This window comes from Triticum urartu, chromosome 7, assembly GCF_003073215.2.
Source record: "Triticum urartu cultivar G1812 chromosome 7, Tu2.1, whole genome shotgun sequence".
Taxonomy (NCBI): domain Eukaryota; kingdom Viridiplantae; phylum Streptophyta; class Magnoliopsida; order Poales; family Poaceae; genus Triticum; species Triticum urartu.
Window position 1 is genome coordinate 368,136,936 of NC_053028.1, and position 27,888 is coordinate 368,164,823.

A 27,888-nucleotide genomic window follows, 5' to 3' on the forward strand; every position below is an offset into this window, starting at 1 on the left:
AATCCTGAAGAAACCAAAGAAATACAAAGGCAAGTAAAGCATCTCATAGACCATGGACATGTGCCTGAAAGTTTGAGCCCTTGTGCTGTCCCGGTCATTCTTGTGCCAAAATGAGATGGTAGCTTTCGCATGTGCTCCGATTGTAGACCTATCAATGCTATAACCGTTCGTTATAGGTATCCCATTCCACGCCTTGATGATATGCTTGATGAACTTAGCGGTGCCACTATATTTTCAAAAATTGATCTTAAGAGTGGTTACTATCAAATCCGCATACAAGAGGGAGATGAATGGAAAACCACTTTCAAAACCAAGTTTGGGTTGTATGAGTAGTTGGTCATGCCTATGGATCTATCAGAAGCACCAGGTACTTTTATGCATCTTATTATTCATGTTTTTCGACCTTACATTGGTGTGTTTGTTGTGGTCTACTTCGATGATATCCTTGTTTTTACCAAGTCTCTCAAAGAGCATGTCACCCATGTCCGAACCGTTTTGCAAACTCTTTGAAAAGAGCATCTCTATGCTAATATGGAGAAATGCCTTTTTGGCATTGACAAGCTCGTTTTCTTGGGTTTTGTTGTTTCTTCTAAGGGTGTTCATGTTGATGAGTCCAAGATCAATGCTATTAAGACTTGGTCACAACCAACCAATTTGCAACAAGTGCGTAGCTTTCTTGGCCTTGCGGGTTTCTATCGTCGCTTTGTGAAAGATTTTAGCACCATTCCTTCGCCTTTGCATGCTTTGAGCAAGAAGAATACGCCTTTTGTTTGGGGAACATCCCAAGATACCGCTTTCAATGAGCTTAAGAATTTGCTTACTCATGCTCTCGTGCTTGCTTTACCAAACTTTGACAAACCCTTTGAGATTCATTGTGATGCTAGTGGTAATGGCAGAGGAGGTGTGTTAATGCAAGAGAAGTGCCCCATAGCTTACTTTAGTGAGAAACTCTCCGGCCCGCAACTCAATTACCCCATATATGACAAAGAGCTATATGCCTTAGTACGCGTTTTGCATGAATGGGAACACTATCTTCACCCTCTGAGTTTATCATTCATACCGATCATGAAACGCTCAAGTATCTTAAGGGCCAAACCAAGTTGAACAAGCTTCATGCTAAATGGAGTGAATTTATTGAATCTTTTCCTTATGTCATCAAGTACATTAAAGGTAAGGAAAACATTGTGGCAGATGACCTTTCCCGCATATGCATGCTTGTTACTCAACTTGAATTGGATGTCATTGGGTTTGAGCATATAAAAGACTTGGATGAGCATGATCCTACTTTTTCTACTCCTTATGCCAAGTGTTTGACGCACACATCTTGGGAACGCTATTACATCAAAGATGGATATCTTATGAGAGCTAACAAACTTTGCATCCCCGAGTCTTCTCTTCATTTTTTGCTTTTGAAGGAATCTCATGGAGGATGCTTAATGGGACACTTTGGACGCGACAAGACGTTCGCTACGCTCTCAAAGAACTACTATTGGCCCAAGATGTTTCGTGACGTCAACCGATTCACCAACCGATGCCCTACATGTCGCAAAGCTAAGTCTAAAGCTCAATCCCATGCCCTTTATATGGCTCTACCAATTCCATATCAACCATGGGAAGACATTAGCTTGGACTTTGTACTTGGTTTTCCTAGGACTCGAAATGGGAAGGATTCGGTATTTGTCGTTGTGGACCGTTTCTCAAAAATGGCACATTTCATTCCTTGCAACAAGATAGACGACGCTTCACATGTTGCTACTCTCTTTTGTAGGGAAATATTGCATCTACACGGAGTGCCAAAGATATCGTCTCGGACCGTGACGTCAAGTTCCTTAGCTACTTTTGCAAGACCCTATGCGCCAAGATCGGAATCAAGCTACTTTTCTCCATGGCGTATCATCCACAAACTGATGGCCAAACGGAAGTTACCAACCGTACACTCTCCACTCTACTTCGGGTACTCATCAAGAAGAACATCAAGCAGTGGGAGGAGTGCCTACCTATCGCTGAGTTCGCCTACAACTGAGCAGAACACTCAACAACCGGCAAGTGCCCCTTCGAGGTCGTCTACGAATTCAACCCATTGTCACCATTGGACATTCTTCCTCTACCACTCCAAGAGTGCATCAATTTGGACGCAAATGCATGTGTGACTCATCTCAAGAAGGTTCATGAAGATACAAGACATACTATCGAACGCTAAGTATAACGACTTGCGACCAAACTCAACATCAACAATCACACCATGGTCTTCAACATTGGTGATCTCGTGTGGCTACACCTTCGCAAGGACCGCTTTCCACAAGAACGCAAGTCCAAGCTTCGACCACGAGCGGATGGACCCTTCAAGGTGCTTCCACGCTACAACGACAACGCCTACAAGATCAACATTCCACACGACAAGTACTCCGTGAGCGACATCTTCAACGTCAAAGATCTCTCTCCCTACCATGGTGATGAAGAATTTGATCCAAGGATGGATCTTCCCCAAGGGAGGGGAGATGATGCGGAGCATCCCAAGGTCATCCCCATGGACCTACCATCGTCTCACCAAGTGCCTAGCGGACCCATGACACGAGCACGTGCAAGAGCTCTTGAAACCGAGGTGACATCTCTCCTCTCGCATTTCCACTTTGATGCACATGAGACATGGCTACTACCTCATATGGACACATTGTGCATACTCAGGTATCATGGAGAAGCTAAGGAGCAAGGAGAAGAGGAAGATGGACGTGAAGACGGAGAAGAAGAAGAAGAGATGTTGCAGAAGAAGCTACAGGCTCCGGACGACCGGCCAGGACCAGACGTCCGATGATCTCGAGGTTCCGGACATCCGACCCAGACCGGACGTCTGACACTTCCATACCTGAGCCAAAACTACAGACTTCCGATGACCCACGGACGACCGACGCCCGAATGTCCGACCCCGACCGGACGTCCGACCGAAGACCACCCGAGCCGAATCTACGGACGTCCGACAAGCACCGGACGTCCGGACCCTCGCGAGCCTCCGGACGACTGGTGACTCCCGGACGTCCGTCGCCTGTGTGATGTTTCCTGTTGGGCCGCAGCCCATGTACCCCTTCGCACCCCTCGTTTGCACTAAGACTATATATAGACGTCCTATTCCTTCTAGCTAGGGTCAGCATTGGTTTAGCTCATTTGAGAGATAGAGCATTGCTCATCCACATCGGATCTACTCCTCAAGAGAGACCATGGCCTCTTCGAAGAAGATCCCTTTGGATTCAGGACCTCCTCGTAGAGAAGAACATCAAGACCTCCTCACGGAGAAGACCGGCTACCCTTGTATCGTCCCTAGTTGATCGTGTACCATGTGAACTCTTATGTATCCGAGGATCTAGCACACGTGTGACTATCTTGTGTTGGTTTAGTGTATCTCCCATGTTTTCCCTTGTGTTTCCCCTCGTTTTCCCCTTGTGTTCTTCGTGTTCATCGCGGGATCCGCTCCTTTCGTGAAAGATCGGGCGATTCGGGTTCTACCCTACATCACTAGATGATATGCTTGATGAATTGAGTGGCTCTACAATATTCTCCAAAGTTGATTTGCGTAGTGGATACCATTAAATTCATATGAAATTGGGAGATGAATGGTAAAAGCATTTAAAACTAAGTTTGGATTATATGAGTGGTTAGTCATGGCTTTTGGGTTAACTAATGCACCTAGTACTTTCATGAGATTAATGAACGAAGTTTTACGTGCTTTCATTGGATGATTCCTGGTAGTATATTTTGATGATATACTGATTTATAGCAGATCTTTGGAGGAACATTTGGAACATTTACTTGTTGTTTTTATTGCTCTACGTGATGCACGTTTGTTTGGTAACCTTCGGAAGTGCACCTTCTGCACCGACTGAGTATCTTTTCTTGGCTATGTTGTTACTCCACAGGGAATTGAATTTGATAAAGCCAAGATTGAAGCTATTGAGAGTTTGCCGCAACCCAAAACGGTCACACAAGTGAGGAGTTTTCTTGGCCTCGCTAGATTCTATAGGCGTTTTGTGAGAGATTTTAGCACCATTGTTGCACCTCTCAATGAGCTTACAAAGAAGGATGTACCTTTTGTTTGGGGTATCACACAGGAAGAAGCCTTCACGGTATTCAAGGATAAGTTGACACATGCTCCTTTACTCCAACTTCCTAATTTTAATAAGACTTTTGAGCTTGAATGTGATGCTAGTGGAATAGGATTAGGAGGTGTGTTATTACAAGATGGCAAACCTGTTGCATACTTTTCTAAAAAATTGAGTGGGCATAGTCTGAACTATTCTACTTATGATAAAGAATTATATGCTCTTGTTCGGACCTTAGAAACATGGCAACATTATTTATGGCCCAAGGAATTTGTTATACATTCTGATCATGAATCTTTGAAACACATTAAAAGTCAAGCAAAACTAAACCGTAGACATGCTAAATGGGTTGAATTCATTGAGACTTTCCCTTATGTCATTAAACACAAGAAGGGTAAAGAAAATGTTATTGCTGATGCATTGTCTCGTCGTTATACTATGCTTTCACAACTTGACTTTAAAATATTTGGTTTGGAGACCATCACAGATCCATATGTGCATGATGCTGAATTTAAAGATGTATTGTAGAATTGTAAGGAAGGGAGAACTTGGAACAAGTTCGTTCTTAACGATGGATTTGTGTTTCGTGCTAACAAGCTATGCATTCCATCTAGCTCCGTTCGTCTTTTGTTGTTGCAGGAGGCGCATGGAGGAGGATTAATGGGACACTTTGGCATCAAGAATATGGAGGATATACTTGCTACACATTTCTTTTGGCCAAAGATGAGACAGGATGTTGAGCGTTTTGCTGCTCGCTGCACTACATGTCAAAAAGCTAAGTCACGACTCAATCCCCATGGTTTATATATGCCTTTGCCTGTACCTAGTGTTCCTTGGGAGGATATATCTATGGACTTTGTTTTAGGTTTACCTCGAACAAAGAAGGGGAGGGATAGCATATTTGTTGTCGTGGATAGATTTTCGAAAATGGCACACTTTATACCATGTCATAAAAGCGATGGTGCTGTTACTGTTGCTGATTTGTTCTTTCATGAAATTATTCACTTGCATGTTGTGCCAAATACTATTGTTTCAGATCGTGATACTAAATTTCTTAGCCACTTTTGGAGATGTTTATGGGCTAAGTTGGGGACTAAACTGCTTTTTAGTACTACTTGTCACCCCCAAACTGATGGACAAACTAAAGTAGTCAATAGAACATTGTCTACTATGCTTAGGGCTGTTTTGAAGAATAATAAGAAAATGTGGGAAGAATGCTTGCCTCATTTGAATTTGCTTATAATCGTTCATCGCATTCTACTACTAATATGTGCCCTTTTGAAATTGTGTATGGTTTCCTACCTCGTGCACCTATTGATTTGTTGCCTCTTCCATCTTCGGAGAATGTTAATTTTGATGCTAAAGAACGTGTTGATTTGATTTTTAAAATGCATGAGTTAACTAAGGAAAACATTAAGCGTATGAATGCTAATTATAAACTTGCTGGAGATAAGGGTAGAAAACATGTTGTGTTTACACCTGGAGATCTTGTTTGGTTACATTTGCGTCAGGACAGATTTCCTAATTTGCGCAAATCAAAGCTAATGCCACGTGATGATGGTCCTTTTGAGGTGTTAGAGAAAATAAATGATAATGCGTATAAACTTGAGCTACCTGCAGATTTTGGGGTTAGTCCCACTTTTAACATTGCAGATTTGAAGCCTTACTTGGGTGAGGAAGATGAGCTTCCGTCGAGGACGACTTCATTCCAAGAAGGGATGATGATGAGGACATCAATACCATTGTTACACCCACAGCCCCTACTGCTATACATACTGGACCAATTACTAGAGCTCGCGCACACCAATTAAATAATCAGGTACTTTCGTTTCTTGGTAATGATTCTAATGTTCATGAGAATATGATGCTGCCTAAATTGGATACATTTGTTTTGCTTACAAATGAAGGGCCTGGCTTGGAGAAGGATGAACATTGGAGCAAGAACAAGCATGGAGATGATGGCATGCGCAAGGGAAACAAGAACAGAGTTTCAAGTGATGATTTCAGGACTTTAAAGCCACCATAATGAGTGCACGAAGCCTTGGACGAAATATACAAGATGCCACTTCATAATTTTCGTCCATAGGATATTCTAGGTGTTGCGTCACCTTATTATTGGGCCAGGCCGATGTATTTTCGAAATACTTAAGTATAGGCAGTTTTTAGAGTCCGTATGTGTGGGGAAACAAGAGTTAGGATTGGTTTCGGACCCCTCCTCCAAGGGCCACGAAATTCCCCCCTCTCTCCTCCATATATTCAGCCCTGAGGGCATCCTTTAGACTTTAGGTTTTGTTTATATTAAAGTTCGTCATAGCTGCAACTTCACATACTTCGTTTGTGTTCAATGACCAGACAAAGGCGTCACAGAACCCCACCTTGATCAATAAAGCTTTCCTCTTATATTCGCAATATCTAGATTGTAAGCTTAGTTTCTTGCTTGTTCTTTGTTTGCTCACAGGAAACAGACCCTCGTGGTCAGGTTGATCGTGCTCCTGCGTGGTCAATAACCCTCGAAAGTTGGTTTAGCGATTTCTAAGGTGCGACATATCGCACGTTCGTAGTCGGATCATCAAGGTCAACTCCCACCGAAAACGATAGCCACCATCTCATCGAGACATCGGGACACCTTCGCCTCTATCAATCCGTCAAGAAAATCTCAAATTCTTACCAGTTCTTACCCAGCAGCAGTCGGTGATCGGCAACCGTCGTAGTCAAAACTCTCAAAGGTTGGATAGAGCGATTACCAGGGAGAGTCAAACACACGACGTAGATGTATGTGGAGCCGGGAAGGCTTATAATATGGTAGCAAAAAGGGTCAACAATATTCAATTCAGAGATGCAAAGTTGAATAAACGCTCAATGACGGTACTGTGCTAGTCCTAGGCTAGATCATGCTAGAGACGCGAGCCTAGAACACTAACAAAATCACGGGGCTGCACGTAAACAAGGGAAAAGCACACTCTGGAAAAAAAAATTGCTCTGTATTTTTTTTGGCGCTCCTCTTTTTTTTTGCGAAAAATCACTATAATGGCGAGTGTCTCAAAACTCTTCCCTCGTCAAACTCACAGGATGGGCACGAACTTTTTTTGACTTTTTTCCCGGAAATCAGGGCAGCGACGACGAAAAAGTGCGACAAAAAATCACTATGATGGCATGTGGCTCAAAAGACTCAGAAAAGCCTAAAAATAGGATAGGGAAAAAATATTTTTGCCCGTGAAAATTTTGGCCTAAAAACTGCCCGGGGGTCTCCAGACTCTTTTTTTCGAAACCTACTCACGCAAGGAAACACGAATCGGAAATTAGACGGATCTCGAAAACAAACCTAATATGAAAGGAGCTCGGATTGGTGGTGGATATATGGTGGTAGGATATGGCAATGGTGGTGGTATATGGATTCAGATTGGTGGTGGTATATGGATACGGATTGGTGATGGTATATGGAGACGGATCAGTGGTGGATAAGCGGTGGTGATAGAGGGCAGGGGCAATGATGAGGACATCAATACCATTGTTACACCCACAGCACCTGCTGCTATACATACTGGACCAATTACTAGAGCTCGCGCACGCCAATTGAATTATCAGGTACTTTCGTTTCTTGGTAACGATTCTAATGTTCATGAGAATATGATGCTGCCTAAATTGGATACATTTGTTTAGCTTACAAATGAAGGGCCTAGCTTGTACAAGAAAGATGAACCTTGGAGCAAGTTCAAGCATGGAGATGATGGCAGGCGCAAGGGGATCAAGAACGGAGTTACGAGTGATGATTTCAGGACTTTGAAGCCACCATAAGGAGTGCATGAAGCCTTCGAAGAAATATACAAGATGCCACTTCATAAATTTCGTCCAAAGGCTATTCTAGGTGTTGCGTCACCTTATTATTGGGCTAGGCCCATGTATTTTCGAAATACATAAGTATAGGTTGTTTTTAGAGTCCGTATGTGTGGGGAAACAAGAGTTAGGGTTGGTTTCGTACCCCTCCTCCAAGGGCCACTAAATGCCCCCCTTCTTCCTCCATATATACATCTCTTAGGGCGTCGTTTAGACTTTGGGTTTTTTTTAGATTAAAGTTCGCCATAGCTGCAACTTCGCCTACTTCGTTTGTGTTCAACGACCAGACAAAGGCGTCACAGAACCCCATCTTGATCAGTAAAGCTTTCATCTTATATTCACAATATCCATACTGCAATCTTAGTTTCGTGCTTGTTCTTCATTTGCTCGCAGGAAACAGACCCTCGTGGTCAAGTTGATCGTGCTCTCACATGGTTAATAACCCCTCGGAAGTTGGTTTAGCGATTGCTAAGGCGCGACGTGTCGCACGTTCGTAGTAGGATCGTCAAGGTCGACTCCCACAGAAAATGATAGCCAACATATCATCGAAACATCGAGACACCCTCGCCTCTATCAAATGGTATCGGATTTCCAGGTTGCTCGGTGAGATTTTACAGTTTTCGTAGTTTAGATCGAGTCTGTACATCATACCTATAGTCCACGAAAAAAGCCAAAAAAATTAGGGTTAGTTCATCATATCCGAACCAATCTGAGCCTTTGCATAGTCTTTTTAGAGTTTTGCTTTGTTGAATTTGTGGTTGCATCGTCGTGTCAAGTTGTTGGTCTTAGCGTCTAGTCCCTTAGAGTTTCGAGTTATGTTCACAGGTTGTCACGTCGCCGCCGCACCATCGTCATCATCATTTCCATATACCACCACCCCACCATATACATCGCTGCTGCCACATACAACCACCAATCCGAGTCCACATATACCATCGCCATAGACAACCACCAATCCGAGTCCGCATATACCATCACCATATACCACCACCAATCTGAGTCCAGATATACCATCGCCATATACAACCACCAATCCGAGTTCCACCAGATTCATCGCTGCCACCAGTCCGAGTTCCACGAGATTCATCTCCGCTACCAGTCCCAATCCGAATCCAGTATTTGTTGCTTTGTTTTCGAGTTCCAGATCACGCGATACTTCGAGTCGTGACAGAGTAGGACTCCCAAAATTCCGTGCTACCCACAGTAGAAAAATAGTTCTAGTTAAAAAAACTAAGTCTGGAAAATTCTGGCTAGGCAGTTTTTTGACCATTTATAGACTTTTTGGAGAAAAAATTGTTGCGGAGCAAAAAAAGTGGAAAAAAGTGCAAAAAAAGTGAAAAAGGAAAAAAACAGAGAGTGCTCCTCCCTTGTTTACGTGTCGTGCCATGATTTTGTTCATGTTCTAGGCTCGCGTCTCTAGTATGGTCTAGCCTAGGACCAGCACAGTACCGTCGTTGAGCGTTTATTCAACTTTGCATCTCTGAATTGATTATTGCTGACCCTTTTTCTACCATATTATAAGCCTTCCAAGCTCCACATACATCTACGTCGTGCATTTGACTCTCCCTGGTAATCGCCCTATCCAAGCTTTGAGAGTTTTGACTACGACGGTTGCCGATCACCGTCTACTGCTGGGTAAGAACTGGTATGAATTTGAGATTTGCTTGACGGATTTGTGACACCCACCACCACCTTTTGTTAGTAGTCTGTAGGATCATATTCTTGTGTGTTTCTATTGCTGCTAACCATGGCAGGATCACAAGCCGACAACACTGACTGAGAGAGCATGACGAATAAGGAGTTGCATGATAAATTTCAGCAAATGATGAGTGGACAGGTGCACGATGTGCTAAAAGATTTGAAGAGGCCATAGAGAAGATAGATGGCATGGAGAAGACGTTCAAAACAAAGATCTATAACAAGTTTAATGAATTGCTCGCGCGTCTTCCACCAGCACCACCGGCTGCACCTAACGCACCTCTACAACAACAACAACAACAATAAAAACAACAACAACAACAACAACAACAACGTCGCCTTCCCTATCAAGTGGGACGAGCACAGCGCGTTCCCATTGACCCTGGGCAAAATTCTGGTGCCGCTGTAGATGCTTCTGTAGCTCCTGCTACTACTGCAGAGGTGGAGGACCATTATGAGGATGAGGTTGATGGAAATCAGAACTACGTGCAACCTCCAGTAGCACCACCACCACCACCAGGTCGTCCTCAGGTATATCATCGCAACGATAGGGCTGCACCACCACCTGAGGTACGAGATCATGATCATCTTCCTAAACTAAAATTGAATATTCCACCATTTGATGGTAGATATGTTCCCGATATATATCTTACTTGGAAGTTAGAAACTGAACAACGATTTACATGTTTACAGTATCCTGAGGAGAGACGTGTTCCTGCTGCTGTTTGTGCTTTCACTAGCTTTGCATGTGTTTGGTGGTCTGAACATTGTAGATTATACCATATTCTAGCTACTTGGGCTGCTTTGAAAACTGCTATGCGTACTCGTTGTGTTCCACCATATTATCGACGTGAATTACTTCAAAAATTGCAGCGTTTAAGACAAGGAAAAAATTATGTAGAAGGATATTATTAGGAATTACAAACTGGCATGATTAGATGTGGTAGTGTTGAGGAGAATGAAGCTATGCTTGCACATTTTATGGGTGGATTAAATAGAGAGATTCAGACCATTCTAGAGTATAAGGAGTATACTAATATCACTCGTTTATTCCATCTTGCTTGTAAAGCTGAACGTGAAGTGCAGGGTCGACATGCATTGGCGCGAACTAAGTTTTCTGCAGGTCGATCTTCATCATGGACACCACGTGCATCCTCTACTTCCACTCCACCAGCACCTCCATCAGGTGCCACCTCGAGCCGTGATACAAGAAAGCAGGCACAACCACCACTATCTGCCAAGAGCAGACCTGCTGGGCCTGCGCAGAGCTCTTCTTCTTCCATGGCATCAACATGGCACACAAGTGATATTATTTGTCGTTGTGTCAAGGGAAGAGGAAATTTTGCGAGAGAATGCAAATCACAGCGTGTGATGATTGTTACTGAGGATGGTTGGTATGAGTCCGCTAGTGACTATGATGAGGAGACTTTGGCTCTTATTACACATGAAGAAAACGGTGGAGATGATTATGATCATGAGACGCAATACATGGCTGCTGAAGATGCTGACAGGTATGAATGTTTAGTTTCTCAACGTGTTTTGAGTGTGCAGGTTACACAAGCTGAGCAAAATCAGAGGCATAATTTGTTCCATACAAAGGGAGTTGTGAAGGAACGTTCTATTCGCGTCATCATAGATGGAGGGACCTGCAATAACTTGGCTAGCATGGAGATGGTGGAGAAGGTATCTCTCACCACAAGACCACATCCACATCCTTACTACATCCAATGGTCCAACAACAACGGCAAGATTAAGGTAACACGTACTATTCGTGTGTGAGGGAGTCCTGGATTAGGGGGACTCCGAACCGCCTGCGCCCGTTCCTGTCGAATCCGATTGGGCGCCGATCATGGAGTTTACCTCCGCGGATATTTTTCAGCACTCGCCCTTTGGCGACATACTGAACTTATTAAGGTCTCTCTCCTTACCAGGAGAGTCCTGGCCGAACTACGTCCGACAGGATTGGGATGCGGATGACGAAGAAATTCGCCGCCCACCCACCACCCACTTAGTAGCCACTGTCGATGACTTAACCGACATGCTCGACTTCGACTCCGAGGACATCGACGGTATGGACGACGATGCGGGAGGCGAAGAGGAACCACTGCCCACAAGGCACTGGACGCCCACTTCGTCACATGACGTATACATGGTGGACACACCTAAAGAAAACGACGACGAGGAACGGAAGGACGCAGCGAAGGGTTGTTCCCTCGAGAAGCAGTCAAAGAGGCGGCGTAAACGCCGCTCCAAATCCTGCCTCAGCAGAAATAACGATCATATAGACCCACCTATAGAGCAGGGTGAACCATTGCCCAACCACGGCAACACGGAAAATCAAGCCGAACAACCCAACCCAATCGAAGATAATAGTCCGGACGACATCACACCGGACAGGCACCAAAGGCTTGTTTCCACGGCGAGGAGTCTGAAAAAATAGAAGCAAAGGCTCAAGGCTGCACAAGACACACTCAAAATCAAATGGAGTGAAGTACTTAACACTGCAGCGAAGTACGACTGTAATCGCCACACCAAGAGCTATCAGAAGCGAAAGTTGCTACTTGAATTTGATGAGGAGGCCTTAGATCCTCCACAATTAAAAAATAAAACGGCCATCCGATCAGATAGACGACCTCATAGCCAACATAAAGCGGCAAACGACGCCGCACATAAACCAGTACACGATCCGTGTAAGGGCTCGCATCAAAAGTACAGCGCAACCAGATCCATCTATGGACCACGCAGGCGCGCTCCAACATACAATGCAACACAACAAACATCCAAACACCACGGTACGCCCAAATATAGGGGTGCCGCACACCCTCTATGTTTCACCGACGAGGTGCTGGACCATGAATTTCTAGAGGGATTCAAACCCGTAAACATCGAGGCGTACGATGGAACAACAGACCCTGGGGTTTGGATTGAGGACTACATCCTACACATCCATATGGCTCGTGGAGATGATCTCCACGCCATCAATTACTTACCCCTCAAGCTGAAAGGGCCAGCTCGGCACTGGCTTAAAAGCCTCCCTGAAAACTCCATCGGAAGCTGGGAAGAGCTCGAATACGCCTTTCGGGCAAATTTTCAAGGGACATATGTCCAACCACCGGATGCAGACGATTTAAGTCATATAACTCAACAACCCGGTGAGTCAGCCCGAAAACTTTGGAACAGGTTCCTCACTAAAAAGAACCAAATAGTTGACTGTCCGGACGCCGAGGCCTTTGCAGCTTTCAAGCATAGCGTTCAAGACGAATGGCTTGCCAGACACCACGTTCAAGAAAAGCTGAGAACAATGGCAGCATTAACAAGCCTCATGACCCGTTTTTGCGCGGGCGAGGACAGCTGGTTAGCCCGATGCAGCACCAGGGACCCAAGTACATCCGAAGTCAGGGATGGAAACGGGAAATCACGATGCAGCAAGAATAAGCGCCGAAATAAAGAAGACAACCCAAAGAGCACGGCAGTAAATGCCGGATTTAGAAGCTCTCAGCCAGGGCAGCAAAAGTCGCCCTGCAAAGGCAACCGAGACGAACTGTCCAGCCTAAACAAAATTCTGGACCAAATATGTCAGATCCATAGCACCCCGGATAAACCTGCAAATCATACCCACAAAGAATGTTGGGTCTTCAAACAGTCCGACAAGCTCAACGCCGAACACAAGGGGCAAGATACACCAAGTGAAGACGAGGACAAGCCTCGCAAGCAAAGCACAAGGGAACAGAAGAAATTCCCACCAGAAATCAAAACAGTCAACGTGTTACACGTGATAAAAGGGAGAAACAAAGCGACACCTTTAGAGGAACATGCCCCAGGGCCTATCACCGCGGAGCTCCGCCACTGGTCGTCCCAACCGATCACCTTCGACCATTGGGATTACTCAGCAAGTATCCGGCGTGTAGGATGGGCTGCCTTGGTATTAGATCCAATAATTGATGGATACCACTTCTCCCGAGTCCTAATGGACGGCGGCAGTAGTTTAAATCTGATATATCAGGACACGGTCCACAAAATGAGGATAGACCCAACAAAAATTTGCCGCAGCAATGCTACCTTTAAAGGAGTAACGCCAGGCCCGGAGGCTCACTGCAGGGGCTCCCTTCTACTAGAGGTTATATTCGGCTTCCCCGATAACTTCCGCAGCGAAAATTTAACTTTCCACGTCGCTCCGTTCCAAAGAGGCTATCAAGCACTACTCGGACGCGAAGCTTTCGCTCGCTTTAACGCAATACCACATTACGCTTCCCTCAAGCTCAAGATGCCCGGTCCATGCGGCATCATTACAGTAAATGGAAATATTGAGCGCTCCTTGTGCGCCGAAGACGGTGCAGCCGCCTTGGCCGCCGCATACTAAATGGCCTCACCAACTCAAGCATTTGACAGGTCGTTAAGACCACGGACACGGCTAGACGAGTCCGGCTCAACCATATGTAATTAATATAGGTTTGATGACTATACCCCTATTACAATACAAGGGGCTCAACGCGTGCACAAAAGTGGCAATAAGGCTCACCTTTACTCATTTTCAACTATATATTGTTTATTTAGTATAACTCAACTTTTGCACGACAACTTTTCAATTAAGTTTCTCTCTTTTTCAGATGACCATCGTCCTACACCCGTCCAGGATACGGCACAACGGAGAGACAGGCGCAGACGTGCAGCAGGGACCCGTTCCAAGGATTCTTTGTAGATTAAGACCCTGCGTAAACCTTTTTTACTGTCTCTTGTTGATTTACATCCCTCGGTTTCTCAGTACAATCGAGAAGGATGCTGGCGTCTTGGCATGTGGCCACGCCAGAATAATGCACATACTTGGACACCAGGGGCTTATTACAAAGGGTACTGTTTAGACCCGGTTTACACCATAAAGACCGAATACCTTAGGGAGTGTTCGGTGCCGCGAGTTTGGCCTTATATGCATCAGCTCCGAATCATGTCTTTGGTCAAATGTTGGGTTTGCCCGGCTCCTGTGTTTTGCTGTCGTACGTTTCGCTCTATCGGCTAAGGCGGCACCAGGAGAACTACTGCGATTGTGCCCTGGTTCATCGGGACGAGCACCTCAGTAGAGAAAGCCGAAAACTGACTGTCATGATATAGCATGAGACTAGTCAACCACTCGATGACCTATTGGAATCTTCGGGATTCCTCCGCATTAACGAAGGGCCGTTTCCCAGCCAGGCATGTACGCACCCCGAATCCGGACGAGTGCGGAGCCACCAGGGGCTATCTAGTAGCCCCACTGTCAAACTCCTCTGGCTAAGTGAAAGGGTTAAAGCATCATAGTCCGGTTGCCTAGTTCACTGCGCTATCACCTCCTTAATAGGACCAAGACATTGGATTAAGTGTGAATACGCGTCTTTTGCGAACACCCCCGCATTATATGCGTGGGGGCTGAAGCCGACGATTGCAATCTTTCAGATTATATACATGTATACATAAACGGCCGCACAGGAGGCATCACAATACTTTCGGGCAAAAGTATAAATACAACCTTGATAAATTCAATAAAATGTTGTTTTTACAATGGGAATACATGTCACTCAAACAAAACATTCTTCGAGCACTGGGCCTCTATCGAACGAGCGCCCTCAAGAACTTCTTCAAAATAGTGCTCGGCAGCCACCCGACCTATGGCCGAACCCTGCGCCGCGAGAGTGGTGGCATCCATCTCCGCCCAGTATGTTTTGACATGGGCAAGGGCCATCCGCGAGCCTTCTATGCACGCCGCCCTCTTCATCGCATTGATGCGTGGCACCGCACCAAGGAACTGCTGCACCAAGCTAAAATAGCTATTCGGCTTTGGCCTTTCCGGCCACAGATGATCCACGACAGACCTCATGGCGAGTACGGACAATCTATTGAGTTTGGACCATTCGGCAAGCTGATTAGTCAATGGAAGCAGACGCTCTGGAATGTTGAATTGCGACCAGAACAGCTTCTCCACTTCACAATCTGTTTGATCTCGGAAGTATTCGGCCGCATCGACGGCGCTCGCCGCCAAGTCCAGATATGCGTCGGTCGAACTCCACAGCCAATCCAGAGGGGAATACCGTGGATCGCCGAACTTCCTCCGCGGCATAAAGGGCTTCCCAGCCACAATGTCCCCGGCTTCATGCAGTTCCTCCTTCTTTGCTCTCATTGCAGAGCGGGCGTCTTTGGTCGCCATTATGGACATTTCGAGGTTCGTAGCCTTCGCCCGGTTTTCTTCATCAAGAAACTAGCAGCGGTCGGCACTGTCTTCGAACTTCACATCCATTTTGGCCATTTTCTCTTTGCTCTCGCTATGCGCGGCCTTCTCGGCTCTCAACTCTTCGGCTGCCTTCAAAGCGGCCGCATTACTACTTGCTTGCTCCTTGGCTCGGGCAAGCTCCGCCCACAGGGCCTCCACGGTGGCAGCTTCATCTTCAGTCACAACATATTAAAGATACTGGCATCACACTGCTCTTACTATGTGACATTCACTATAAATATCACCTACCCTGTGCCTCGTCAAGCCGCTTGTTAACAAGCTCAATGTCGGCATCCGCTGCATCCAGTTGCCGCTTTAGTTCGGCAGCCCCATTAGTCCGGCTAGCCACCGGAGCTTCAGACACCTGCACATAAAGGCGGTCTGGTTATTACCTGGGACTATGATCCTCTGTTCGCCGTCGTTCTCGACGACAACCAGAGTCTAAGGGGCTACTATCTACACAGGGCACACCTAAAATGTGCGGTACCATCACAAATGTATATCATTTCACGTACCTCAAAGCACGTCAGTAGACTCATAAAGGCTTAATGCAACCCGTTTTCAGCGGACGAAATCCTTTCAATCACCGTACACATTAATGTACGGTGCTCTTCTGAGATAGTCGCTCGCTCTAGCAGACCCTTCAGTACGTCCGACCGCATACCAGATGGTGTCGGACTCTTTTGATAGCTCTCTTCAAGAGCCGGATACTGAGGGCTTCGGGTGACCATGGTATTACCTTCTGGCCTTGCCGGATCCGGAGAAACTCTCCGTGATGACACTTCAGGGTCACCCCCCTCTTGAGCCAGGGAGTCCGGGGGAGGCGTTTCGCTCTCCATCATCTCCGAAAGAAGATCCCCCGAAGACGAGCTCTGCTGAGAAGGGTCAGATCCGAACTGCAAGATAGATGCTTCGGTTATCTTCCTCAGAAGTAAGGTAGTGTATCTTCACTATTAAGTACTTTTTGATTACTTACAGCTCGTTAGAGGGCTGATCCCCACACAGACTTTGTGCGGCAAGAGCACCCTCCGAGGCGGGACCCTCTGGTGGAGTTTTCTTCTCCCGTTTGGAAACCTTGGTTTCCGGATCATCAGAGGTAGTCCTCTTCCTCCCCCGGGGTGAGGGAATGCCAGATTCCTTCCCTTGACTATCCTCCCTCACGGAGGCGCTCGTTCCCTCGGTTGGAATATATAGCGGTGGGGGCCCGCTTTCGCCCTCTTTATTCCCCCCTTCATCTTCCTTTGAGGGCACCAGGCATGGTGCTGGCTCGAGCATCTTTTCCAGCACCGGATTGTCCAAGCCTTGGGGAAGGGGGGGCGAACACCGGATCATCTTTGCCTTTGTTATCCAGTCCTGGTCAAAAGCAATTCCTCAGAATGACGTCATGATAAATGAAGGACAGTGTGTTCGGCTAGAGGATTACTTACTTGGGCCGCAGTGTGGTTGCTGCTCAGGCCCACATCCTCGGAGGTGTCCGGACACTCTATTTGGGGTCCGAAGAACGACTTGTACATCTCCTCGTGCGTCAGGCCGAGGAAATTCTGAATAGCGCGCGGTCCTTCTGGGTTGAATTGCCACAAGCGGAGGGGCCGACGTTTGCAAGGCTGGACTTGATGAACTAGCATGACTTGCACTACCATAACCAAACTAAAATCTCCCGCGAAGAGATCCCAGATGCGGCTCTGCAGTACGGGCACATCCTTGGCTGGACCCCAGCTCAGCCCCCTGCTGATCCATGACATCAGTTGTGGTGGAGGGCCCGAGCGAAAGGCGGGGGAAGCTACCCACTTGGCACTTCTGGGAGCGGTGATGTAGAACCACTCCCGTTGCCATAATCCGGACACCTCTGGAAAGGAACCTTTTGGCCATGGAGCTCCCGCAATCTTGCTTATTAATGCACCCCCGCATGCTGCATACTACCCCTCGACCGTCTTCGGCTTCACATCAAAGGTCTTGAGCCACAGGCCGAAGTGAGGGGTAATACGGAGGAAGGCCTCACATACGACAATAAATGCCGAGATGTGGAGAAAGGAATCCGGGGCTAGGTCGTGGAAATCAAGCCCGTAATAGAACATCAAACCCCTAATGAAGGGATCCAGAGTGAGGCCTAGTCCTTGGAGGAAGTGGGAGATGAACACGACATCTTCATTGGGTTCAGGAGTAGGGACGACCTGCCCTCGGGCGGGCAGCCAATGTGAGACTTCGGCGGTCAGGTATCTTGCCTCGCTCAATTTCTTGATATCCTCTTCTGTGATGGAGGAGGGCATCCACCGGCCCTGGAGGCTGGATCCGGACATGATTGAAGATTCAAAGCACCTGAACTGGGCTTTGAGTGTTATAACTCGAGGCGGGGGAAGGATTCGATTGAGCACGGGAGGAAAAAAAGTAAAAGCCTTGACCCTTTATAAAGAGGGTGAATATCAAGCGTCCTCCTCGTGGCCGTTTTGGACTTGCCTAAAATCTAGGAGTCCTAGGCGTGGTTGGGTTACCCATGACCGTATTGATGAGAATCCCGTAATAAGGGGGACCCGATCTCTGCTTTGACAAGACGTGTCAAGAAACTACCTCGCGTTATGTGCGGGGCTAGTTAAAGAAAAACAGTTCAAATAATCACCGGGCCATGGCATGATGTCATGTTGCCAAAACGTGTCAGCAGATTAGATTTGTGGAAAAATTATTCTCTCTATGGTGGTATGTGGAACTTATTTTGCAGGGTCAGACACTATCCTTGTATTCAAACTCTTCTATGGTGTATCCGGAGGAGGAACCCGCCTTGTAATGCCGAAGACAACACTGTGTGCCGGACTCATCGTCATTGAAGCCTGGTTCAGGGGCTACTGAGGGAGTCCTGGATTAGGGGGTCTCCAGACAGCCGGACTATATCCTTTGGCTGGACTGTTGGACTATGAAGATACAAGATTGAAGACATCGTCTTGTGTCCGGATGGGACTCTACTTGGCGTGGAAGGCAAGCTAGGCAATACGGATATGTATATCTCCTCCTTTGTAACCGACCTTGTGTAACCCTAGCCTCCTCCGGTGTCTATATAAACCGGAGGGTTTTAGTCCGTAGGACAACATACATCATACCATAGGCTAGCTTCTAGGGTTTATCCTCTCCGATCTTGTGGTAGATCAACTCTTGTAATACTCATATCATGAATAATAAATCAAGCAGGACGTAGGGATTTACCTCCATCAAGAGGGCCCGAACCTGGGTAAAACATCGTGTCCCCTGCCTCCTGTTACCGTCTGCCTTAGACGCACAGTTCGGGACCCCCTACCAGAGATCCACCGGTTTTGACACTGACAGTGTGCATTTTAGTATCTCTACATATGCTGATTATGTTGATTGTGATGTGGTACCTATGCAAGCATGTTCCTTATTACTTGGTAGACCATGGCAATTTGATAAAAGTTCTGTACACCATGGTAGAAACAATCAGTTACTCTTGTTCATAAGGATAAAAATATTACTTTGCTTCCTATGACTCCTGATTCCATTTTGAAAGATGATATTAATAGAGCTAATAAAGCAAAACAGGAGAAAAATAAGAGTGAAAATCAGATTGTGGCAAAAGAATTTGAGCAACAAATAAAGCCTAATAATAAACCATCTAGTGTTGCTTCTGAAATTAAATTGAAAAGTGCATGTTTACTTGCCACCAAATCTGATATTGATGATCTAGATTTTAGCAAATCTATTTCTATGCTTTTGTGTGCAAAGAGGCATTATTTTCATTCGAGGACGTGCCTTCCTCTTTGCCTCCTGCTGTCACTAACATTTTGCAGGAGTTTGCTGACGTCTTTCCACAAGACGCGCCACCGGGATTACCACCTATTCAATGGATTGAGCATCAAATTGAATTAATTCCCGGTGCATCATTACCCAACCGTGCACCATACCGTACCAATCCAAAGGAGATGAAGGAGATTATGCGTCAAGTACAAGAACTCCTCGACAAAGGTTATATACGCGAATCCCTTAGTCCTTGTGTTGTTCCTATCATTTTAGTGACGAAAAAGGATGGTACGTCGTGTATGTGCGTTGATTGTAGAGGCATTAATAATATTACTATTCATTATCATCATCCTATTCCTAGGCTAGATGATATGCTTGATGAATTGAGTGGCTCTACAATATTCTCCAAAGTTGATTTGCGTAGTGGATACCATCAAATTCATATGAAATTGGGAGATGAATGGAAAACAATATTTAAAACTAAGTTTGGATTATATGAGTGGTTAGTCATCCCTTTTGGGTTAACTAATGCACCTAGTACTTTCATGAGATTAATGAATGAAGTTTTACGTACTTTCATTGGACGATTTGTGGTAGTTTACTTTGATGACATATTGATTCATAGCAAATCTTTGGAGGAACATTTGGAACATTTACGTGTTGTTTTTATTGCTCTACGTGATGCACGTTTGTTTGATAACCTTGGAAAGTGCACCTTTTGCACCGACCGATTATCTTTTCTTGGCTATGTTGTTACTCCACAGGGAATTGAAGTTGACAAAGCCAAGATTGAAGCTATTGAGAGTTGGCCGCAGCCCAAAATGGTCACACGAGTGAGGAGTTCCCTCGTCAAACTGATAGGATGGGCACAGAATTTTTTTTGACTTTTTTTCCTGGAAATCAGGGCAGCAACGACAAAAAAGTGCGACAAAAAATCACGAAAAAGTGCACAAAAAGTGCGACAAAAAGACTTAGAAAATCCTAAAAATTGGATAGGGAAAAATATGATTGCCCGTGAAAATTTTGGCCTAAAAACTTCCCGCGGGGTCTCCAGACTCTTTTTTTTCGAAACCTACGCAGGCAAGGAAACACTAATCGGAAATTAGATAGATCTCGATAAGAAACCTAATATGAAAGGAACTCGGATTGGTGGTGGATATATAATGGTAGGATATGGCAGTGGTGGTGGTATATGGATATGGATTGGTGGTGGTATATGGATACGGATTGGTGATGGTATATGGAGATGGATCGGTGGTGGATAAGTGGTGGTGGTAGATGGCAAGGGCGATGATGAGGACATCAATACCATTGTTACACCCACAACCCCTCATGCTATACATACTAGACCAATTACTAGCGTTCGCGCGCGCCAATTGAATTATCAGGTACTTTCGTTTCTTGGTAACGATTCTAATGTTCATGAGAATATGATGCTGCCTAAATTGGATAATTTGTTTTGCTTACAAATGAAGGTCCTAGCTTGGACAAGAAAGATGAACCTTGGAGCAAGTTCAAGCATGGAGATGATGGAATGCGCAAGGGGATCAAGAACGGAGTTACAAGTGATGATTTCAGGACTCTGAAGCCACCATAAGGAGTGCATGAAGCCTTGGACGAAATATACAAGATGCCACTTCATAAATTTTGTCCAGAGGCTATTCTAGGTGCTGTGCCACCTTATTATTGGGCCAGGCCCATGTATTTTTGAAATACTTAAGTATAGGTTGTTTTTAGAGTCCGTATGTGTGGGGAAACAAGATTTAGGGTTGGTTTCGTATCTCTCCTCCAAGGGCCACGAAATGCCCCTCTCTTCCTCCATATATACAGCCCTTAGGGTGTCGTTTATACTTTGGGTTTTGTTTAGACTAAAATTCGCCATAGATACAACTTCGCGTACTTCGTTTGTGTTCAAGGACAAGACAAAGGCGTCACAGAACCCCATCTTGATCAGTAAAGCTTTCATCTTATATTCGCAATATCCATATTGCAATCTCAGTTTCTTGCTTGTTCTTCGTTTGCTCGCAGGAAACAGACCCTCGTGGTCAGGTTGATCGTGCTCTGGCGTGGTTAATAACCCCTCGGAAGTTGGTTTAGCGATTGCTAAGACGCGACATCTCGCACGTTCGTAGTAGGATCGTCAAGGTCGACTCCCTCGGAAAACGATAGCCACCATCTCATCGAAACATCGGGACACCCTCGCCTCTACCAAGTGGTATCACATTTCCAGGTTGCTCGGTGAGATTTTACAATTTTTTGTAGTTTAGATCAAGTCCATTCTTCATACCTACAGTCCACGAAAAAGCCAAAAAAATTAGGGTTAGTTCATCATATCCGAACCAATCTGAGCCTTTGCATAGTCTTTTTAGAGTTTTGCTTTGTTGAATTTATGGTTGCATCGTCGTGTCGAGTTGCTGGTCTTAGCGTCTAGTCCCTTAGAGTTTTGAGTTATGTTCACAGGTTGTCACACGGCCGCCGCACCATCGTCATCATCATTGCCATATACCACCAGCCCACCATATACATCGCCGCTACCATATACAACCACCAATCCGAGTCCACATATACCATCACCATATACAACCACCAATCCGAGTCCGCATATACCATCGCCATATACCACCACCAATCTGAGTCCAGATATACCACCGCCATATACAACCACCAATCCGAGTTCCACCAGATTCATCGCCGCCACCAGTCCGAGTTCCACGAGATTCATCTCCGCTACCAGTCCTAGTCCGAATCCAGTATTTGTTGCTTTGTTTTCGAGTTCCAGGTCACGCGATACTTCGAGTCGTGACAGAGTAGGACTGCCAAAATTCCGTGCTACCCGCAGTAGAAAAAATAGTTCTAGTTTCAAAAAAAAACTAAGTCTGGAAAATTCTGGCTAGGCAGTTTTTTGACCATTTGTAGACTTTTTGGAAAAAAATTGTTGCGAAGCAAAAAAAAGAGGAAAAAAGTGCAAAAAAGTGAAAAAGGGAAAAATTCAGAGAGTGCTCCTCCCTTGTTTACGTGCTGCGCCGTGATTTTGTTCGTGTTCTAGGCTCGCGTCTCTAATACGGTCTAGCCTAGGACCAGCACAGTACCATCGTTGAGCGTTTATTCAACTTTGCATCTCTGAATTGATTATTGCTGACCCTTTTTGCTACCATATTATAAGTCTTCCAAGCTCGACATACATCTACATCGTGCATTTGACTCTCCCTAGCAATCGCCCTATACAAGATTTGAGAGTTTTGACTATGACGGTTGCCGATCACCACCTGCTGCTGGGTATGAACTGGTAAGAATTTGATATTTGCTTGACGGATTTTTGACACCCACCACCACCTTTTGTTAGTAGTCGGTAGGATCATATTCTTGTCTGTTTATTGCTGCTAACCATGGAAGGATCACAAGCCGACAATATTGACTGGGAGAACATGGCGAATAAGGAGTTGCATGATAAATTTCAACAAATGATGAGTGGACAGGTGCACGATGTGCTAAAAGGATTTGAAGAGGCCATAGAGAAGATAGATGGCATGGAGAAGACGTTCTAAACAAAGATATATAACAAGTTTAATGAATTGCTCACACGTCTTCCACCACCACCACTGGCTGCACCTAATGCACATCTACAAGAACAACAACACAACAACAACAACAACAACAACAACAACAACGTCGCCTTCCAAATCAAGTGGGACGAGCACAACGCATTCCCATTGACCCTGGGCAAAATTCTGGTGCCGTTGTAGATGCTTCTGTAGCTCCTGCTACTACTGCAGAGGTGGAGGACCATTATGAGGATGAGGTTGATAAAAATCAGAACTACATGCAACCTCCAGCACCACCACCACCAGCAGGCCGTCCTCAGGTATATCATCGCAACGGTAGGGCTGCACCACCACCTGAGGTACGAGATCATGATCATCTTCCTAAACTAAAATTGAATATTCCACCATTTGATGGTAGATATGTTCCTGACATATATCTTACTTGGGAGTTAGAAACTGAACAACGATTTACATGTTTACAGTATCCTGAGGAGATACGTGTTCCTGTTGCTGTTTGTGCTTTCACTAGCTTTGCATGTGTATGGTGGTCTGAACATTGTAGATTATACCCTATTCCAGCTACTTGGGCTGCTTTGAAAACTGCTATGCATACACGTTGGGTTCCAGCATATTATCAACGTGAATTACTTCAAAAATTGCAGCGTTTAAGGCAAGGAAAAAATTATGTAGAAGAATATTATCAGGAATTACAAACTGGCATGATTAGATGTGGTATTGTTGAGGAGAATGAAGCTATGCTTGCACGTTTTATGGGTGGATTAAATAGAGAGATTCAGACCATTCTAGAGTACAAGGAGTATACTAATATCACTCGTTTATTCCATCTTGCTTGTATAGCTGAACGTGAAGTTTAGGATCGACAGACATTGGCGCGAACTAACATTTCTGCAGGTCGATCTTCATCATGGACACCACGTGCATCCTCTACTTCCACTGCACCAGCACCTCCATCAGGTTCCACCTCCAGCCGTGATACAAGAAAGCAGGCACAACCACCACTATCTGCCAAGAGCACACCTGCTGGGCCTGCGCAGAGCTCTTCTTCTTCCATGGCATCAACAGGGCACACAAGTGATATTATTTATCGTTGTGTTAAGGGAAGAGGAAATTTTGCGAGAGAATGCAAATCTCAGCGTGTGATGATTGTTACTAAGGATGGTGGGTATGAGCCCGCTGGTGACTATGATGAGGAGACTTTGGCTCTTATTAAACATGAAGAAAACGGTGGAGATGATTCTGATCATCAGATGTAATACATGGCTGCTGAAGATGCTGACAGGTATGAATGTTTAGCTGCTCAACGTGTTTTGAGTGTGCAGGTTACACAAGCTGAGCAAAATCAGAGGCATATTTTGTTCCATACAAAGGGAGTTGTGAAGGAACGTTCTGTTCGCGTCATCATAGATGGAGGGAGCTGCAATAACTTGGCTAGCATGGAGATGGTGGAGAAGCTATCTCTCACCACAAGACCACATCCACATCCTTACTACATCCAATGGCCCAACAACGGCGGCAAGGTTAAGGTAACACGTACTGTTCATGTGCATTTTAGTATCTCTACATATGCTGATTATGTTGATTGTGATGTGGTACCTATGCAAGCATGTTCCTTATTACTTGGTAGACCATGGAAATTTGATAAAAGTTCTGTACACCATGGTAGAAACAATCAGTATACTCTTGTTCATAAGGATAAAAATATTACTTTGCTTCCTGTGACTCCTGATTCCATTTTGAAAGATGATATTAATAGAGCTAATAAAGCAAAACAGGAGAAAAATAAGAGTGAAAATCAGATTGTTGCAAAAGAATTTGCGCAACAAATGAAGCCTAATAATAAACCATCTAGTGTTGCTTCCGAAATTAAATTGAAAAGTGCATGTTTACTTGCCACCAAATCTGATATTGATGATCTAGATTTTAGCAAATCTGTTTCTATGCTATTGTGTGCAAAGAGGCATTATTTTCATTCGAGGACGTGCCTTCCTCTTTGCCTCCTGCTGTCACTAACATTTTGCAGGAGTTTGCTGACGTCTTCCCACAAGACGCGCCACTGGGATTACCACCTATTCAATGGATTGAGCATCAAATTGAATTAATTCCCGGTGCATCATTACCGAACCGTGCACCATACGGTACCAATCCAGAGGAGACGAAGGAGATTATGCGTCAAGTACAAGAACTACTCGACAAAGGTAACATACGCGAATCCCTTAGTCCTTGTGTTGTTCCTATCGTTTTAGTGTCGAAAAAGGATGGTACGTCGCGTATGTGTGTTGATTGTAGAGGCATTAATAATATTACTATTCATTATCATCATCCTATTCCTAGGCTAGATGATATGCTTGATGAATTGAGTGGCTCTACAATATTCTCCAAAGTTGATCTGTGTAGTGGATACCATCAAATTCGTATGAAATTGGGAGATGAATGGAAAACAGCATTTAAAACTAAGTTTGGATTATATGAGTGGTTAGTCATGCCTTTTGGTTTAACTAATGCTCCTAGTACTTTCATGAGATTAATGAACGAAGTTTTACGTGCTTTCATTGGACGATTTGTGGTACTTTACTTCGATGACATATTGACTTATAGCAAATCTTAGGAGGAACATTTGGAACATTTACATGTTGTTTTTATTGCTCTATGTCATGCACATTTGTTTGGTAACCTTGGAAAGTGCACCTTTTGCACCGACCGAGTATCTTTTCTTGGCTATGTTGTTACTCCACGGGGAATTGAAGTTCATAAAGCCAAGATTGAATCTATTGAGAGTTGGCCATAGCCCAAAACGGTCACACAAGTGAGGAGTTTCCTTGGCCTCGCTGGTTTCTACAGGCGTTTTGTGAGAGATTTTAGCACCATTGCTGCACCTCTCAATGAGCTTACAAAGAAGGATGTGCCTTTTGTTTGGGGTACCGCACAGGAAGAAGCCTTCACGGTAGTGAAAGATAAGTTGACACATGCTCCATTACTCCAACTTCCTGCTTTTAATAAGACTTTTGAGCTTGAATGTGATGCTAGTGGAATAGGATTGGGAGGTGTGTTATTACAAGATGGCAAACCTGTTGCATACTTTTCTGAAAAATTGAGTGGGCCTAGTCTGAACTATTCTACTTATGATAAAGAATTATATGCTCTTGTCCGGACCATAGAAACATGGCAACATTATTTATGGCCCAAGGAATTTGTTATACATTCTGATCATGAATCTTTGAAACACAGTAAAAGTCAAGCAAAACTGAACCGTAGACATGCTAAATGGGTTGAATTCATTGAGACTTTCCCTTATGTCATTAAACACAAGAAGGGTAAAGAAAATGTTATTGATGATGCATTGTCTCGTCGTTATACTATGCTTTCACAACTTGACTTTAAAATATTTGGTTTGGAGACCATCAAAGATCAATATGTGCATGATGCTGAATTTAAAGATGTATTGCAGAATTGTAAGGAAGGGAGAACTTGGAACAAGTTCGTTCTTAACGACGGATTTGTGTTTCGTGCTGACAAGCTATGCATTCCAGCTAGCTCCGTTCCTCTTTTGTTGTTGCAGGAGGCGCATGGAGGAGGATTAATGGGACACTTTGGCGTCAAGAAGATGGAGGATATACTTGCTACACATTTCTTTTGACCAAAGATGAGACATGATGTTGAGTGTTTTGTTGCTCACTACACTACATGTCAAAAAGCTAAGTCACGACTCAATCCTCATGGTTTATATATGCCTTTGACTATACCTAGTGTTCCTTTCGAGGTATATCTATGGACTTTGTTTTAGGTTTACCTCGAACAAAGAAGGGGAGGGATAGCATATTTGTTGTCGTGGATAGATTTTCGAAAATGGCACACTTTATACAATGTCATAAAAGCGATGATGTTGTTAATGTTGCTGATTTTTTCTTTCATGAAATTATTCGCATGCATGTTGTGCTAAATACTATTGTTTCAGATCGTGATACTAAATTTCTACCACTTTGGGAGATGTTTAAGGGCTATGTTGGGGACTAAACTGCTTTTTAGTACTACTTGTCACCCCCAAACTGATGGACAAACTGAAGTAGTCAATAGAACATTGTCTACTATGCTTAGGGCTCTTTTGAAGAATAATAGGAAAATGTGGGAAGAATGCTTGCCTCATATTGAATTTGCTTATAATTGTTCATCGCATTCTACTACTAAGATGTGCCGTTTTGAAATTGTGTATGGTTTCCTACCTCGTGCACCTATTGATTTGTTGCCTCTTCCATCTTTGGAGAAGGTTAATTTTCATGCTAAAGAACGTGCTGATTTGATTTTTAAAATGCATGAGTTAACAAAGGAAAACATTGTGCGTATGAATGCTAATTATAAACTTGTTGGAGATAAGGGTAGAAAACATGTTGTGTTTGCACCTGGAGATCTTGTTTTGTTACATTTGCGTAAGGATAGATTTCCTAATTTGCGCAAATCAAAGCTAATGCCACGTGATGATGGTCCTTTTGAGGTGTTAGAGAAAATAAATGATAATGCATATAAAATTGAGCTGCCTGTAGATTTTGGGGTTAGTCCCACTGATGAGGAAATCAATACCATTGTTACACCCACAGCCCCTGCTGCTGTACATACTGGACCAATTACTAGAGCTCGCGCATGCCAATTGAATTATCAGGTACTTTCGTTTCTTGGTAACGATTCTAATGTTCATGTGAATATGATGCAGCCTAAGTTGGATACATTTGTT